Below are 18,578 nucleotides of genomic sequence, written 5' to 3'. Positions count from 1 at the left end.
TGGGTTGCGCGCGCAACTCAGTCATTTACAGCGTCTCCTACTATATTCAAACGGACATAGCCCTGTCATAGTATTGGACCGCATCTCGTTTCAGATCTGGGATCACTGGGTAATTATGCTTCGTTACGTGTGGACTGTTGTCTTAAACACTCGACGCGTCATATCTGTTGCGCGAGAGGGGGCACTTCGCGCCCTTGCGGATTTTCTATAAAGCTAACAGTCCAGAACCGCAAGACTCAAATGAAGGTTCCTAGAAATTCGCAATTTTCTAAAAAATACTACAAAAAAATAAGATCACGTCTTTTTGAAGATTTTGATCGTTGTTTTTATAACAAGTTGATTTGCGTACAAAATATTAACTTAATAATTATTTATTAAGTATATTTGAGATGAATTTAACATTAATAAATTTTTTCTCCAAAAAACGGTGTAAAATTCTTGTTAAATATATTCTTAGTGTTTTAGAATAAAAAAAATCATTACGCTTTTTTAGATATTACCTCATTTGATAAGACCTCGCCGAAAACTCAAACATAAGAATAACCCGACCAGAGCCCCACTAGCTCCAGCCCAGACCAACCACCGACCAGGCCGCGACTAAAATTTTGACAACAAAAAGCCCAACTAGTCCCCGATTAGTCCCCGACTGGGTACTTTGTCAAAATTAATAACCCGACTAGCCCCCGATTAGTACCCGACTTGTAATAGGGCCAAATGAGGTTATTTCCACACGGGAAGGGGAATTTTGAACTGAAAAATTTGCAACATTTACAAACCTAACATTTTTCGAAAAATATAGATTATAACTTAATTTAGGCCAGTTAGGTCAGTCAGGGAGGCACATCAAAAATCGAATCTTTTTTTTATTCAAAATATATTTGTTTATAAATTAAGTGAAGAACAAAAATAAATATTATCGACCCTAAATGCCAATCATAAAATTGTCTTTAACATTATAATAATTGGGTCAATTAAAAACGATATCTTTCAAAAACACAGAAAAAATGTCTACTAAAAATTTAAATAAAAACTGTTACATTGCTTCTTTATAAGCAAATATTTCCAAAAATCAAATTAAAAATCCATTCAGCGGTGAATTCGGGTTGGACATATTTGTCTGTGGATTGACAGTTTTGAAGGATTTGCCTGTCGCGTGATAATTACAATCACTCTTGACGAAAAGGGTAACGGGTTAAATGTAAAATTGTACAGGCTGGGCTTGTTTACGAACAAAACAGAATTACAGGATGGTACCAGCCACCCCTTGGCTCAACGCGTCCATTTATTAACACTTCATATCCCGCGCGACGTGCTGGTAACGAGCTTGTCATAATTACCGAGCTAACTTTATTACTACAGATATAAGCTCCCTTTCCCTTTCCCTAAACAAAACTACTGTTACTACGTTTGTAACTAACACAAGGAAAATTCCCTTTTTTTCTACGACCAATATCCAGTAAATCAAAATTTAATGCCAAACTTTAAGATACATTAATGTAGATGACTGGGTACTGTTCTCACGCGATTATGGTTGCCACATTGACACAAAAAAATGTTCAGTTAAATTCATCATAATTAATCCAGGCATCTCGTTCGAAAAAAATATCTTTTTACCGTATTAAGTATTTGTTTGAAAAAAGTTCCAAAAATCGTGTTTGCATAGACTGACCCGCCACATTGAATTTTAGAGCAAAATATTCAACATCAAAATTAAACAAGAAGAAATTCTGAAAAATTTTAACGCAAAAAAAACCTTCTATCTTCAATAGGTGCCGAGTTATGTTCTTCGAAAGAACACGGATTTTTTTAAATGAGGTGAAAAATCCCAATACTGAAGTTTGTATCTCTACTTTGGAACCTATTAATTTAAAAAAAAACTATTTTATACTTCAATTAAAGTAGACGCGATTTTGAGTATTTCTAAAAAAATTCAATGACCTAGCCCCAATAAGTTATAAGTTACCCAGTGGGCACAAAATTTGCCGACGTCTTTACGACATCGTTACGACATCTTTACGACATTTTTACGACATTCTGTGTCCGTGTCGTTTCGGTGTCTTTACGATATCGTAAAGACATCGTCAGATTATGCGACGTGTTTACGATATCGTAAAGACACCTTAACGACATGGACATAGGATATCGTAAAGTTGTCGTAAAGATGTCGTAACGATGTCGTAAAGACGTCAGCAAATTTTGTGCCCACTGGGTATGGCCTCACAAATTAAACAATTTGACCTATTTTTCAAGGCAAATTACTCGTGTTCAGTTTTTTCAAAATACTTCGCTTCTCGGTGAAGCTACGTAAGTGATACAAGAGAAAACATTTAGGGCGGGAAATTGTGCGTAAATCTAGAAAAAATATAATCTTCTAGTCTTCATAGATCAAGAGTTATTACTCTTGAAAAAAATATAATTTTGTTACTATTTTGAGCTTATTGTAACCAAAAAAGTTTTTTCGAAACTGCCCCAGTGGGCACAAAATTTGACGACGTCTTTACGACATCGTTACGACATCTTTACGACATTTTTACGACATCCAATGTCCGTGGCGTTTCGGTGCCTTTATGATATCGTAAAGACATCGTCAGATCATGCGACGTGTTTACGATATTGTAAAGACACCTTAACGACATGGACATAGGATATCTTAAAGTTGTCGTAAAGATGTCGTAACGATGTCATAAAGACGTCGCCAAATTTTGTGCCCACTGGGGCTCTTTCCGTACATATCCAAAAGAAAAACGTTAAGAAACCCAATTATAGAAGACAAAATTCTACGTAAGATAAAAAAAAATGTTTTACCTCTTGTAGGTCACAAATTCTGACCATGAAACTTTGACCCTTTCCATTCGGCAGACTCTGTATGTACTGGCAAATGTACTGCGATAGATTTTGAGTATTTTAATAACATACAGGATTATGAAAAAGTACCGCCCCCCCCCCCCTCCATCAGTGAAAATATGCGTTTTCGAGACAAATGTTTCAGACAAAAGTGTCAGGGTTTTGGACTAGGATCTTAATGGTGACCTTGGCGTTGATCTTCAAGGTTATTTCAAGATCAAGTTTTATTTTTCAAATGGAAACCCCAATTTTTGACACCGACAATCGAAAGAACGAAAAATTTTACGTTAAGATATGCGTCAAGGTCATGTGACCCAAAGACCTTCGAGGTCATTTCAAGATCGTATAAACTCAAACACGATCTAGACGGCTAAAATAAAACCCCCATTTTTCAGACCTTGAAGGTCAACGCCAAGGTCTGCTTCAAGGTCACAATTCAGATCCTTCTCGAAAAAACCCTGAAACTTTTGTCTGGAACATTTCTCTCGAAAACGCATATTTTCGATTATAGAGGGGGGGGGTCCAATACTTTTTGATGACCCGTATATGCATTTGTAGTTCATCACAATCTTGTGCAAAAGTAATGTATTTACTTTATGAAAATCAGTTCCAAAATATCTTTTGACGAGATTAAATGAGGAAACAATTATTGTTAATAGTTGATAATAAAAGAATATGTAAACAAATTAATTACCTAATAATGTAAGTGATGAAGAAACTAATTAAATAAATGACTAATTGGAAGACTTATAAATGACTGAGTATCAAAAGATAGTCTACATCTAAAAAATTGAAAATTGTTTTGTAAGATGAACTGTCTTCTATACTAACCCAAAAGTGGTATAGTTTATAAAAAATACGGGTTCTTTGGAGGACCATAACTCGGCACCTGTTGAAGATAAGAGGTTTTTTTTGACTTCGACTTTTTCAGAATATCCTCTAATTTAATTTTTTTGCTGAAAATTATGCTTTAAAATTCAATGAGGCGGGTCACTCTACACAAACACTATTTTTGCGACTTTTTTCAAAAATATCTCCTGGACTTGGGATTTTAATCCGAACTCCTTAATAAACCCTTTTAGCAACAAAATAAACGTGCATTACCTGCTTAATACGGTGTGAAAGTAACAGATGTCTGGACTAAATGTAATTTAAATACCGCTTTTTAATATTTAAATTAAATTAATTATATTTATCTATATTTTTACTTAAGGGTCGTGTATAAACTAACGAATTTTAAACAAAATAGTTACATTTTCACTAAAAAGGAATGGTTAAATTCTCAAATTAAAAAAATAATTTTAAACAAAACAAAATTTAACAAAATAGTTACATTTCGCAGTAAATCAAAATTTATTTAAAAATTTTAATTAAAAAAATTAATTTATACAACCGGGTACTGTTGTCACACGATTATGGTTGCCAGATTGATACAAAATTAAACTTTTTTGTATAAAATTATTTTTTTTATTGCAAATTCATTTTTCTGGATAAAATCTGGATTGACATCACATCCAATACTCAAACTGGTTAGTGCCAAATTCAGATAATTTGTTCAAAATCGTACTTTTTATAGAAAATTAATCAAGGTGAAAATTTCAAATATTTGGTTAAAAATATATGTATTTTGTTGAAAATTCTGATTTTATCGCTTAAAAATTAAAATATTTCGTTTATAGTTAAACAATTCTTTCCGAAATTAGCCTGTTTTGGCAGAAGGTTAATTATTTTTTATTAAAAATGCAACTATATCTTAAATTCCTAAAAGGAAATGGTTAAATTCTCAGGTTAAAAAATTAATTTTAAACAAAACAAAATTTAACAAAATAGTTAAATTTTCCAGTAAATCCAAATTTATTTCTAAATTTTAAGGTAAAAAATTAATTTATACAACCGGGTACTGTTGTTACGCGATAATGGTTGCCAGATTGATATAAGAAATAATTATTAAAATTTAACACAATACAATCTAAATATTGCTTCAGTATATAAATTTAATACATTATATTCATCTACATTTATACTGGGGGCCGTGCATAAATTACGAATGATAAATTTTGAGCTGTCTCAAAAGTATATATTTAAAATTATACCAAGTCTTTTGCCTCGGAACTTGTCAACTTTTAATTAAATCTTTCCAATAACTCTAAATTTAATCCGCTAATTTCGGCCGTTAATTCAGGATGGGAAAAAAACTATCTTGCAGTATTCCCATCATTGGATGTATCTGAACCTTGTTTCACGACATCGATTATCAGAACTCGCCCGATTTCAAACGTAATACCGATCTGGCCCCAATCGGGTTTCCCGGTCTGGCCCCTATCGGGTTTCCCGATCTGGCCCTGATCGGTAGAACTCTGTCGCCCATATTTGGGCCTGACCGGGCAAGACCGATATCCTGCTGTAACGCCATCTTCATGGGCTCGCAAAACTAGTGTTGCTTCTTGTTTTCTGATAGATAGTGCAGTGAAATTCGTATATTACTAGTTTATAATACTCGATCCATTATTGAAAATGCCTAAGAGGAGCAAGACACGTTTTTGGAGGCACTGAGCACTGACTAGCAAGTATACCTCAAAACCTGCTTAAGGAAAATGAAAGTAAGTAATCAAACCGTGTGGATCATTGAAACCTAACCTTAAATAAATTAATAACCAATAAAATTGTTTCAGGTAAAATTAGTATATCTACAATTAGATAAGTCAAATATTGTTATATGATGAAATTCATCAAGTACTTTTGTTTTCAATTGTTATTTAAAAATTCAAGATTTTTTAATTTAATGTAGTTAGAATTATAAAATCTATTGATAAAAAATGGATTTTAGTACGCACGAAATTGTTGTGTTTTTAATTTTTGAGAATGGAATATGTTATACCAACAAATGTTCAATTTGAACTTTGATTCTGTACTAATAATAAATTTATTACAAAAATGCATTAAGTACTACTTTTCATGATATGGATTTCGGAATCAAGAAGTAGAATCAAAATACCAATTGGGCATGCTCCCAATGATAGATACTTACTCAACTACGCATGTGTCGCATTTGGCATCTAATTGGTTGCAATTCGCGGTCAGTTTAAAATGCTAAAAAATATTTGTGCTTGTTTGTTTATCATAATTAAAATTATATATTTGAATTACTGAACCCTAATCAAAATAAAAATTGATTTTTGTAAATAATATATTAAATAACCAGAAACATTGTATTCAAAAATTTTCAATTCTTGTAAAAGTTTTTCCATCTATATCGCTTCTGGGCAAACTTAAAAAATAAAACAATTCTATTAAATGATAGCTCAATTTTTTGGTGAAAAAGTTATCTACAACTACCTTCTCGAATTTTTCAAGAAGTAAAGCAATTGACGGAAAATGGAATATGTTTACAGAAAAATTTTAATAAATCACAACTGAATTTTTCTGAAAACATTCGAAAATCTCAAGTTGTAGGGAAACTTTTTGCCAAAAAATGAAGCTGTCATTTATTAGGATCGTATATATTTTTTCAATTTGTTTAGAAGTTTTAGAGACAACATTTTTTTGCAAGAAATGAAAATTGTTAATTAAAATATTTCCAGTTTTTAAGAATTTTTTCCCTAAAAACAAACCTTTTCCTCGCACCTTTTACCATCTATACAATAATATTAAGTTTCTCAAAAGTATAATTAAATTTTGTTTTCAAAATATTTTAAATATTTATATTCAAAATATTAAGGTGGTCGCCGACAGAAGAGGACCATTCGGTACTTTTGAGTGTACTTAAATTAAATATTCATTCGCGATATTCATGAATTAATTATAGTGAGGCTGATCAGATACCGATCGAAAATCCCGAACTGGCCCCGATGTGGGCATGTTTTCATCCTCGAACTGGCCCCGATCAGGAATCCTGATCCGGCCTGATGCGGCCCCGATCGGGGCCAGATCGAAATTTCTGCACGGGATGTAGTATATTCTCTATTAAATGGATGCGCGCTGCTAACTTCAGTTCAACGAAGTTCAAGGATACAAGAAAGCTTTTCTAAATACATGAAAATTTCATGATATTTGAAATTAAATAATAACCATAAATAATAACATTTACTTATTGTGAATTTTAGATAGAAATAGTGACTACAAATCATTCTCAGAAAAATTCAAAGCAGTTTTAGTGCAAAAAAATAATTTTCTAGGCTAAAGTGCCGAAGTTTTATATTTATTTATCTAGTTTACTTAAAAAATCAACAGTTTCAGTATTTTCACCAACAGAATTGAACATATATTATTTTTAAGAATATCTTTATAAATTCAGAGGATAAATGGAAAACAGCAATTAAAAAAAATCACAAATTACAAATTTTTGCAGAAAATTGTTTATAACAATTATAATTCTTAATTATTTATAAATATTCTGTATACGAATCACTCTCACAATAATTTAAAGCATTTTTAGCTAAGAACAACAATTTTTCAACCAAAAGTACAATGTTTGGCTATTTTTTAATTTAATTTGTTTATAACAATTAAAACATAAAATGATCATATTATTTGTATTCTGAAACTTCTCTTGCGTGGATTCAAGATCATTTTAATTATATGCAAAATGCTGTTCAAAAATAATTAATTATTTTGTGAAAAATCTCGATTTTCTCGTACTTCGTGTAAACATATAATAAATAAGCAATAAAATTTCAAAAATCGATGATCAATGTCCTCTTTGAAATGTAGTGCACTTTAATTTAAAAATAATAAATCGCAGATCGGTAAAAGATTGAAGGCTGTAGATTTTTTTAAACGAAAAAAATGTGTTTGGTCCTACTGTGCGGCGTTTTCCGAATGCCGGTATAATTAATTACATTAGTTAAGGAATTTTTGTTGTTGCAAAAATGAAAAGATCATATGCAAATTAGTCAAGAACAACAAGAAAAAACTGCAGAAAATTAATTGGAATCCGCGATACACAATAAAGATTCAAATACTTTTCGTCGATTTTTTTCGATTGAGTTTCTCAAATGGTTCTGTGAATAATAAATTGTGATTGAAGGCAATTAAAAATTAAATATAAATCAAAAAAGTAACTTGAAGTGTCAATTATTTAAAATAAATTTTTCGAATACATCAAGGCAATTTATGATACATTTTTTCGTTGAAAGGTTTCATTACTCCCACGTTAGCCACTCGATGAAGTCATTTACAGCTGCTCATATTAATACATTTACAAAATTAGATTTTTATCGGAATATTTCCCTTCGCTGTCACTATAAACGTAAATTTGTGTCTTTGTTGCTAATGCCAACAGCTAATTATATTTATTCAATACCTACACTGATAAGATCTGTTGCAGAGAATGAAAGTCGTGAGTAAGGTTCAGTGAAACGACAGGTCGAGATCCGCAGAGTCATTGTGCACTGCCCAATGAAATTTTTCCTCTTAGTATTATTAGCTCGATTTTATTTCACCTCCATTATTTCATTTTTAACAGATCACTACTGATATTTCATTATATAACTTTATTTAGACAGAAATCATTTCCAAATTGTCACTTTTTCATTATAAACAAAAACATTCATCAATAAATTTTTTTTTAACTGGAGATTGAAAAGAAATCTATCAAAATTTATGAAATTTAAATTAGATTAAAATCCAAATCAAAAATCCTAATTAATGTGCAATATTCAAAATTGATGCAAACTCCTGTTAAAAAAAAAACAAGTATCCAACGACCAATTTTGGACCACAACGAACAAACAAGAACAACAATGTTATGTTATTTTGCTCTAATTTTATGATAATAAAAATAAAAAAGACGAAAGAAAGAAAAAGAGAAAGAAGGGGATGTGCTTGGCCTTCTCATTTTTCTTCCCTCTTTTTAATTTTTGTCCGAAAGATTTTAATTTTTTTCAGATTACAATAGGATTTTTTGTTTTTGTTTGTTCATTGTAGTCCAAATTTGGTCGTTGGATTCTTATTTTTTTTAACAGGAGTTTGCTTCAAAGAAATCTATTTTATCATGAATAATTTTATGCAAAATAAGCATGAAAATTTTATCCTTTTTAAATCTTTATAATCCCGTGCAGAAATCGCCAAATGTTTGCCTTATTTCCGATTTGGGCCAGATCGGGCACACAATTTTGTGGTTGTTAAATTTGGCCCCATCTAGACCCCGACTCAACAGCCAAGCTTGCCAGTAGATGGCGCTTCATTAATTTCGGGGAGTAAAGTGGGTTGACTCCAAATCGCCCAAGTTTCAACGTAAAGTGTCAAGCGTCAAAAATATTTCCATTATTATTTGGAAAAGTAACAAAATAAGTGTGAAAAAATGCCAAAAGTGAGCACAAGACGAATGCGTAGGTATAGTATACTTCAAAATATTTCTGAATTACGTGTTGAAGACTATAATAAGTAAATTTGTTAAGAATGTTAAGATGAAACCTAACCTCAAAATGAGATTATTTATTTATAAGAAAAGTAGCAAAAGTAATATTTCATTTGTTGAATGTGAAAATAAATTAGATCAACAATGGCGTCATAAAAATATTTATTTTCACGTATTTTTAAGTGATTGGATACTTTTCACAATTAGGTTCAATATAGAAATTAAAAGTAACTTCAATTTAGAAATTAAATCCAAAAATATATTGCAAAATGCTTAAATGGTTTACCATACACAAATGCTGGCTGTTATGTTGCTTCGTTTGTCTTTTTCCGTTTGCTCGAAAAAAAGTATCTGACATACTCCAATTTTTTCATATCGCGATCTGTTAGATAAGCTGATCTTTATATTCTCAAATTTCAGTTATTGGGGTGATATATTCGATTTTAATATTATTTTATTTAAGAATCCCTTTTAATTAAGAATAAGAAAAATTAATTAATGTGGACCCGATCGGGGCCAGTTATGGTTATCTCTGGGCGCAGCGCTTGGGCCCCGATCGGGCATAGCGTCTCATTTTCAGTCTGGCCCCATCTAAATAGCCTGATTTGGGCCAAATTCTGCCCGATCTGGCCCCGATCAGGTCCAAATTGGAATTTCTGCACGGGATCATATTGCTCTTAAAAGGAACTCTATACGTAGTATATTTATACCTAATTTACCCAACATTGATTTCAAAGTCTTTGAGATTTTTCCAAAATATAGAAGAACAACAATAATAGATATATTATATTTTATTTACATCACTTTTTATGTATTTTGTATAATTTATTCTGTTATGCACATGTTTTTCAATAAAATAAAGAGAATAAAGGTTAAGAAAAGGAATTTCATTGGTGTCTTTGTGAAATCTTTGTAAAATTTTCGAAATTCTTGGCAAGTCATTGAAATCTTTATAAAAGATTTTTAAAATTTAAGAAATAATTTTAATTTTTTTGAAATCTTTGGCAATCTTTACAAAATATTTAAAATATTTTATAAATATTTTATCATATTTTTGAAATAAATAAAATCTTTGGAAAATCATTGAAATATTTATGAAATCTTGTAAATTTATCCGAAATATTTACAAAATATTTGAAATCTTTGTGAAATCTTTAAAAATCTTTCGAAAGTGATTTAAATACTTGAAAAATATCAAAAATATTTTTTAATATTTGGTATATATTTTAATTTGTTTAAATCATTGTGAAATCATTTAAGCCTTTGTAATATATCCCAACTTTTTGCGAAACATTTGAAACCTTCGGGAAATCTTTAGAAAATCATTGGAAACTTTGTAGAATATTCAAAATATTTTTTAAATATTTGAGAATATTTATGAAATTGCTAAATTTTTTTCGAAACATTTGAAATATTTAGTAAATCATTGAAATATTTGGTAATCTTTGAAATATTTTGTGAAACATTTCTGAAATTATTGAAATCTTTTTGAAATATTTTTATTAATTTAAAAATATTTGGTAATGTTTGTGAAATAAGTAAACTATTTTCGAAACTTTTGGGAAATCACTGAGATCTTCTTAAAATCTTATAAAATGCATTCCAAATCTTGGCGGAATATTTTAAACCTTTTATATCTTTGCCAAAATTTTCAGAAATCCGTGGAAGCCTTTTCGGAGGAATCTTTAAAATTATGGAAATATTTTGGAAATATTTGGTAATATTTATGAAATTTTATAAAACTTTGGGAAATAAATTACGTCATTATAAAATGTTTTAAATCTATCAAAATACTTTGCACGATATTTGAAATCTTTGTAAACATTTTTTGAAATCTTTAAAAATCTGGAAAATAATAAAAATGTTTTTTTAATATTTGCTAATATTTTTTAAATTATTAAAACCTTTTGGATATAAATTCTTTGTAAAATCTTTTAAATCCATCCGAAATCTTTTCGAAATAATTGAAAAATCATAGATTTTTCCTTGAGTTATTTTTTATTTTCCCTTATTTGCCTTATTTAAAAATAATTCAAATAAATTGGAAATTTTTTAAAATCTAAAGAAATTGAGTGAACTAAGAGGGATGTAAAAAAATTAAGAAGAATTTAATTTAAATCATAAAAATTGAAGGTAAATTTGTAAAAAATCTCAAAGTGAATAAAAATCATTTTAAAACAATGAATAAAATCATTTAATTCAATCAGTTTAACATAAGTTTGGAAAAATTGAAAGAAATTCACGAGTATTTGAGTGAATTTAGTTCAATTCAAGTGAATTCTAAACATTTTTAGGAATTTAAAATAATTGAAAATATTTATAAACAAATTATTAACCATCCCGGGTGAATCACAAATGAATTGCAAAAATATTTGAAAATTTCTCAAATCTTTGAAACCCTACGAAAACCCTCACATCATGTAAATAAGTTTTTTTTAAATCTATCAGGTTATTATTAAATTCAGTAAAATTTCATGAAATTTTATATTTTCTGAAATCCTGGAATATTTATTAAGATATTGAGAGCTTTTAAAAACTTTTGATCCTGAAAATAATTTAAAATCCCTTTACGTATTTAAAATATTTTAGCATCCCATAAAATATTACAAAATATTTGAAATCCTTTTGAATGATTAAAATAAAATAAAAATGCCCTGAATAATTCGTTAATAAATCGTTCTGTATCTTCTAGAAGTGTAGGAAATTCTTTGAAACCTTTCGAAAAATTCTTTAATTCCTTCAAAATCATTTAAATCCTTGGAAATTCTTTGAAAATGTTTTAATTACCTGAAAATGCTTAGGAATTTTTTTAAAACCCTAAAATATTGAAAACCCTTTAAAATCATTTTAAGTTAATAAAATCAACTAAGAATTCCATAATGCTTCAAAGTCTTTTAAAATGCTTTCAAACTTCATAAAGATGTTTAAAAATATATAGGAATGTTTCAAAATGACATGAAATATTTTAAATACTTTAAAATCTGTTGAAATCAATTTACATATTTTATAGATCTTGAAAATTTCTTTGAATTAAAAAAAAAGTACCTCAAATTCTTTGAAACTTTTTAAAGATCTTGAAAGCTACTTTGAATTTTGAACAATACAATAAAATGTTTAAATTCCTTTAAAATATTTTGAAATTACTTTAAATTTTTTTTAACTCTTAACAACTCCATGCAATTTTTTAAAATACCGTGAAATTTTTTTATCTTTTGAAATCCGTTTAAATGATTGAAATCTATGAAAAATGTCTTATGATTTTTTTAATACTTTAAAATATTTCGAATGAATCCAGGAAAAATCAGAAATAGTGATTCAATAGGGGTTAATTTGTTATAAGTATTTAATTGGGTTACATTGCACACTTAATACAATAGACATTGCACACATACTATGAAAATGAATATATTGGTCTAAATTAATTTACTTCCTACTGCATAAGTAACTTATTAAATATAATAATTGGCAAGTTTACACGGTATGAAGTTGTTTCTCTTTGCCGCTAATACATGCTGTTCGCAGCATGAAGTTGGTTCGTAGTGAAAACTCTTTTTCATTATTTTATTTTGAGATAAAATTATTTTGAAATTCAATCATATTTATAAAATTCAAATCATTGGTGCACATAATCAATTTTAATTAAACAAATGTAGATAGGGATTTGCAACTTTTGGTGGTAATAATTTAATATTTTTAAATAGATTTGAAAAACTGTTTTTAATTTTGAAATAATTATGCAAGACTCAAAAGACATTTCATTCCTAAAATTATTAAAAGGTTATAAATCTACTGCGTCTATAATTTTTTCGCTGATGCTTTGAATTTATTGATCTAAATAAAATTAAACCATTTCGAATTTTTTTAACCGTGAAAAATTTTTGTGAATCGGAAAATGACTAGAAATTTTTTCCTTGGCTAAAACGGCCATCCTGAAATTATTTTTGTGTAGTGTGTTCAAGGTAAAAATCATTTGAATTTAAAAATAATGATAAATATTCCTGCTAAATACAGGAATTCTTTTCTCAATAAAGAAATATTACTTTTTTAGATTTGGCTATATTAAAATTGATTTTCAAAAACTTTAAAATTTTGTTGTGTGAACTTTATTTTATTTAAATTAGATTTGCAAGACATAATTGTATTTTGTTTACACACAATTTTCGTGTTCGATAATAGCAGTTTGGAAATCACGAAAATGGAAAAATTCATGAAATTTATAAGTAAAAAAAAATTAGTTTTGAAAATATAAAATGATCATATGTTATTTTAATTTAAACTAAATAAGTTTTAGGCAACATATTTTTTAATATCTTGTTTTATATTTTTATATTGTTAATTGGCAATGCAATGCTACCCGCGCACTGTAGCGCGCATATAATGTTGATATTTTAAATATTTAAGTAAACATTTAGGTTTTTAAAATACAATTAACAAAATTGAGTTTTTCAGTCAATGAATTCAATAATCATAGAAAATTTTATTTCAATATGTCATTAATTATAGAAAATTTAATGCGGAGATTATTAGTATGTATATTTATAAAAATTTAGTAAAATTAAGTTTTTCAGTAAAAGAATTCATTAATCGGAGAAAATGGCTTGGAATACAAATGTTTAACATTTTGACAATCACACATATACTTACGTAATTCTTTTTCATTATGAAAATAATAAAAAATAAATATATGGCATCGTAAAACAAGGTTATAAGGTTTGAAAAATGTTTTTGAAAATGCAATTATTACACTTTCTTGAACATCAAAAAAAATGTTATACGTTCTTAAAGCAAACTATTTAAAAAATAAGAATTTAATAACATTTTTAAAAAGTTTATTAAGAATGCAGTTTTTTGAATAGGTAGTATTTAAACTAGCGATCAATTTTTTCTACATATTTTAAATTATTTTTAGGAATTGTTATTTTAAATTAAAAACTGAGTTCAAAAATATAATAAAAGAATTAAATAAATCGAAAACTGTGCATTTTACAGAGGTTTTTAAATATCAGGAAATATTTATTTGTCACTAAGGTTATTAGAGTGTTTTTTAAATCAAAAGTTTTTTATTTTTTATAAGCTTTAGATAAATTTTAAGTGGATTAAATTATTAAAGAAAAAAGTATTGAGCCCTTTGTAAAATAAATGAAGTTCAATTATTTTTTACATATTTTAAATTGTTGTTTTAGGAAAGCTATTCCATATTTAAATCTTAGTAAAAAATTCGATAAATTGAAAACTGTACAGCAGAACATTATTTTTTTGTCATGGATTTTTTTAAAAGCATTTTTGTACTTGCCACTTTTCTTTATTATTTATTACCTTTGGGACGTTTTAAGCATTAAAATGTTTAAAAACAAGTATTGAGCCCCTTGTTAAATAAGTAGAACTTAATTCGCTTTTTCATATATTTTAAACTATTGTTTAAGAAATGTTATTTTGCATTAAAAATTAAGTAAGAGAGTATTATATAAAAGAGTTGGATAAATTTAAAACTGCGCATTGTACGGGATGTTTGTAAAGCAAAAAATCGCTTTAGTTCATGAACGTTATTAAAGGATTTTTGCACTTAAATTTTTTTATTGTTTATTACTTTTAAATATTTGATAACATTTTTAAGTAAACTAGGAAAAAAATAATAGCGGCTTTTTTGAAATATGTAAAATTAAATTCTAAAATTTTTCTAAATAAAAAATGATACATTAAAGTCTCTCAAAAATTTTCAAGTACTATCAGAAAGATGTTTTCTTAAAAGAAACATTGAGTTCAACCACTTTTAGTTTGAAAATGGTTAAAGCTCACCATACGACTTGGTACGACGCTGCCTTGAAATTCTCAGCCGAGATTTTATCATCGAAATCCAAGTGCTTCGTTAGAGAAGTGGTTAGAGCACGCGGTTAGGACACACTAGTTTTAAGTAGTTTAGGTAGGGTTCGCATCCGCGGCGAATGCGATTTTTCACAGCGTTTAGGCGTACGATTATATGTGTAAGTAACAGCGTGCGCGAATTACATATTTTAATAATTTAAAAAATGAAGATTATATAACAATAATTTCGGAAAAAAAATTTTTTTCGTTGAGAAAAAGTATTTAGTTGAGGCACCAGTCCATTCCTCCAATACTACATATTCTTATATTAGGAAAATACATTCTTGAAGTGGGTCAGAAACGAATGAAGTTTGTTCCTTACTTGTACCTGCGACAATTTTTTTTCAGTGTAGATAATCAAACAGAAATTGCCGTTTTAGATTAAACATTTTGTCGTTTTTTTCGTTAGGTCCGCCCAAAACCAGAACCGAGCAGAACCTCTTCCGCTAGCATAGCCGCTAATAAGAAACATTGATGTACACTGAAAAAAATTGTTCTTGAATCAAGTAAATGTTACTTGATTCAAGTCAATCGGATCAGATCGGATCAATAGAATGAGCCTCAACTGAACACTATTTCTCAATGAAAAAAAAAAATTCTTTTCAAAATTATTATTATATAATCTTCATTTTTTTAAATTATTAAAACACGTAATTCTCGAACACTGTTACTTACAAATATAATCGCACGCTTAACCACTTTGAAAAATCGCACTCCAAGAGGATTCGAACCCTACCTACTAAGCTACCTAAACTAGTGTCCGAACCGCGCGCTCTACCGACTTCGCTATCGAAGCTCTTGGATCTCGGTGACAAAATCTCGATTAAGAATTTCAAGGCAGTGTCGTACGAAGTGTTTTGGTGAGCCTCAACCATCTTCAAACTAAACGTTGTGGAACTCAATGTTTCTTTCAAGGAAACATCTTTCTGATGATACTTGAAAATTTTCGAGAGACTTTAATATACCATTTTTTATTTATAAAAATTTTAGAATTAAATTTTACTTATTTCAAAAAAGGCTCTATACTTTTGTTTTCTTAATATATGTAAAAATGTTATAAAATATCTAAAAGTAATAAACAATAAAGAAAAATTCTCCATAAAATGCGCAGTTTTAAATTGAACCAACTCTTTTATTGTATATAATACTCTCTTACTCAATTTTTATTGAAAAATAAAATTTCTTAAACAATAATATAAAATATGTGAAAAGCGAAGTAAGTTTCACTTATTTAACAAGGGACTCAATACTTTTTTCTTTAAAAATGTAATTCGCTTAAAAACGACCTAAAGCTTATTATAAATTAATAACTTTTGAGTTGAAAAACACTTTAATAACCTCCGTGACAAATAAATATTTTCTGATTTTTAAAAACCTCTGTAAAGCGCACAGTTTTCGATTTATTTAATTTTTTTATAGTACTTTTTAATTCAGTTTTTAATTTAAAATAACAATTCCAAACAAAAATAATTTAAGGTATGCAAAAAAGAATTGATCGCTAGTTTAAATATTACCCATTTAGAAAAGTGCTCGACATTTTATTTTTATTTCAAATATAAAATACTTCGAAATCAGAAGAAAAAAGAATTCTGTAAAGAAACGTTTGGTGCAAGAACTTGCAGGTTAAAAGTGATAGGGTCTCACGGTGGTCGTATGGAAAATATTTATTTGCTTCCTCCTTGCATTCTCAATTCTTTTATTCGAAAAAATTCTAATTGTCAATTTTTTAATTCCTCTTTCATAAAATGAAGTGCATTCTTAATAAACTTTTGAAAAATGTTATTGAATTCTTTTTCCTTAAATCTTTTGCTTTATAAATGCATAACATTTTTTTAAATTATCAAGAAAATGTGATAATTGTATTTTTAAGCATTTTTTAAAGCTTATAACTTTGTTTTATGCTGTCATATATTTATTTTTTATTATTTACAAAAATGTTTCACGGTTAAAAAAATTCGAAATGTTTTAATTTTAAGTAGATTAATACATACAAATAATCAGCGAAAAAAATTATAGACGCAGTACATTTATAACCTTTTAATAATTTTTAATAATGAAATTACTTTTGTGTCTTGCATAATTATTTTAAAATTAATAAGACTCTTTTAAATCTATTTGAAAATTTTTAATTTTTACCCACGAAAACTTACCGGCGCAATAAACTTATAATTTTTTCAATAGTTTTATGAGTGATTTGATTTGTGTGTCGGCGTAAAGTTTGTAGTTTATCAAAGTTGCAAACTCCTATCTAGATTTGCATAAATAAAATTGATTATGTGCACCAATGTTTTGAATTTTATAAATATTATTGTATTTCAAAATAATTGTTAGCGGCGAAGAAAACCAATTTCATATCATGTTAACTTAATAAAGATACTTTTGCAGTAAGAAGTAAATTAATTTAGACCAATATAGGGATAGGTATATAGGTACAGGTATATTGGTATCTTTAAAGTAAATCTGACATTCGTTTCAAATAAATAATTATTTGAAGAAAAATATTCAAGCATTATTTTAAGAGAAATTATTTCTTCGCTGAATACATTCATTTTCTCGTCTAAAGAACATGAACATTGTTTCAATTAAAATAGTAGTCAAAATAAGTATATGAATTTACTTGGAACAAGAATTTTGTTAGAGTTTTGGTTGCTTATCATGAGAGTATAATATCCTTAATTCAATATTTTATTAAAATTCACGCAAATAAATATAATGAAACAAATTAAGTCAATAGTTTTTTGCTCACAGTAAATATATTCTGGATTCAAATAGTTGTCTTGATTCTATTATTTTCTTGATTCAAGAAAATCGGTCCCTTGAACCCTTAAACGGCCAAAACGCCACTACCGGGACACTGCTTTTCAACGGCCAATAACTAAGACTATTCGACACTAGAAAAAATTGAGACATATATATTTTTATTGCTTAAGATCTCCTCTTTCCGACGGTGCCAATGAAATTCCTCAAAAAATTTATTTATTATCCCAAAATGCAGTTTAAACAAAAACAAAACGTGATTTTTCGTGCCTATTTTTTTTTGTGAACCATTTTCCAAAGTTTTTCGAGTCTGTAATTAACCTGGAATCTCACTAACCGGTGGAATGAATGTCTAAACTTTGAGAATCCATGGTTCAAAGATCGATTTTTCGTTTCAGTATTTTCAAAATGGCATCTTAATGGCAAAATTTTTGTGAAAACATTCATGAATTTTTTTACAATAAACGATGCGCTTTTCGGAAAAATCATCAAGAATAAAAAGTTCTTGTAATCAGCCAAGGAATACACCTGAATTTTTTCGAAGCGTTTTGAGCAAAATTTTGGATTTTGCAGATGAACAATTTTTGCAAAATTCAAAATTTTGCTCAAAACGCTCCAGAATAATTCAGGCGTATTTCTCGACTGATTACAAGACCTTTTTATTCTTGACAAATTTTCCGAAAAGCGCATAGTTTTTCAATAAAAAATTTCCAACGACTCCGTAACCTTTATTGCACTCTGACATTAAACCACACCT

The sequence above is a fragment of the Belonocnema kinseyi genome, chromosome 10 (genome assembly GCF_010883055.1).
Source record: "Belonocnema kinseyi isolate 2016_QV_RU_SX_M_011 chromosome 10, B_treatae_v1, whole genome shotgun sequence".
Classification (NCBI taxonomy): Eukaryota; Metazoa; Arthropoda; class Insecta; order Hymenoptera; family Cynipidae; genus Belonocnema; species Belonocnema kinseyi.
The sequence above is the reverse complement of the archived record's forward strand: the minus strand, read 5'-3'. Positions refer to the sequence as shown.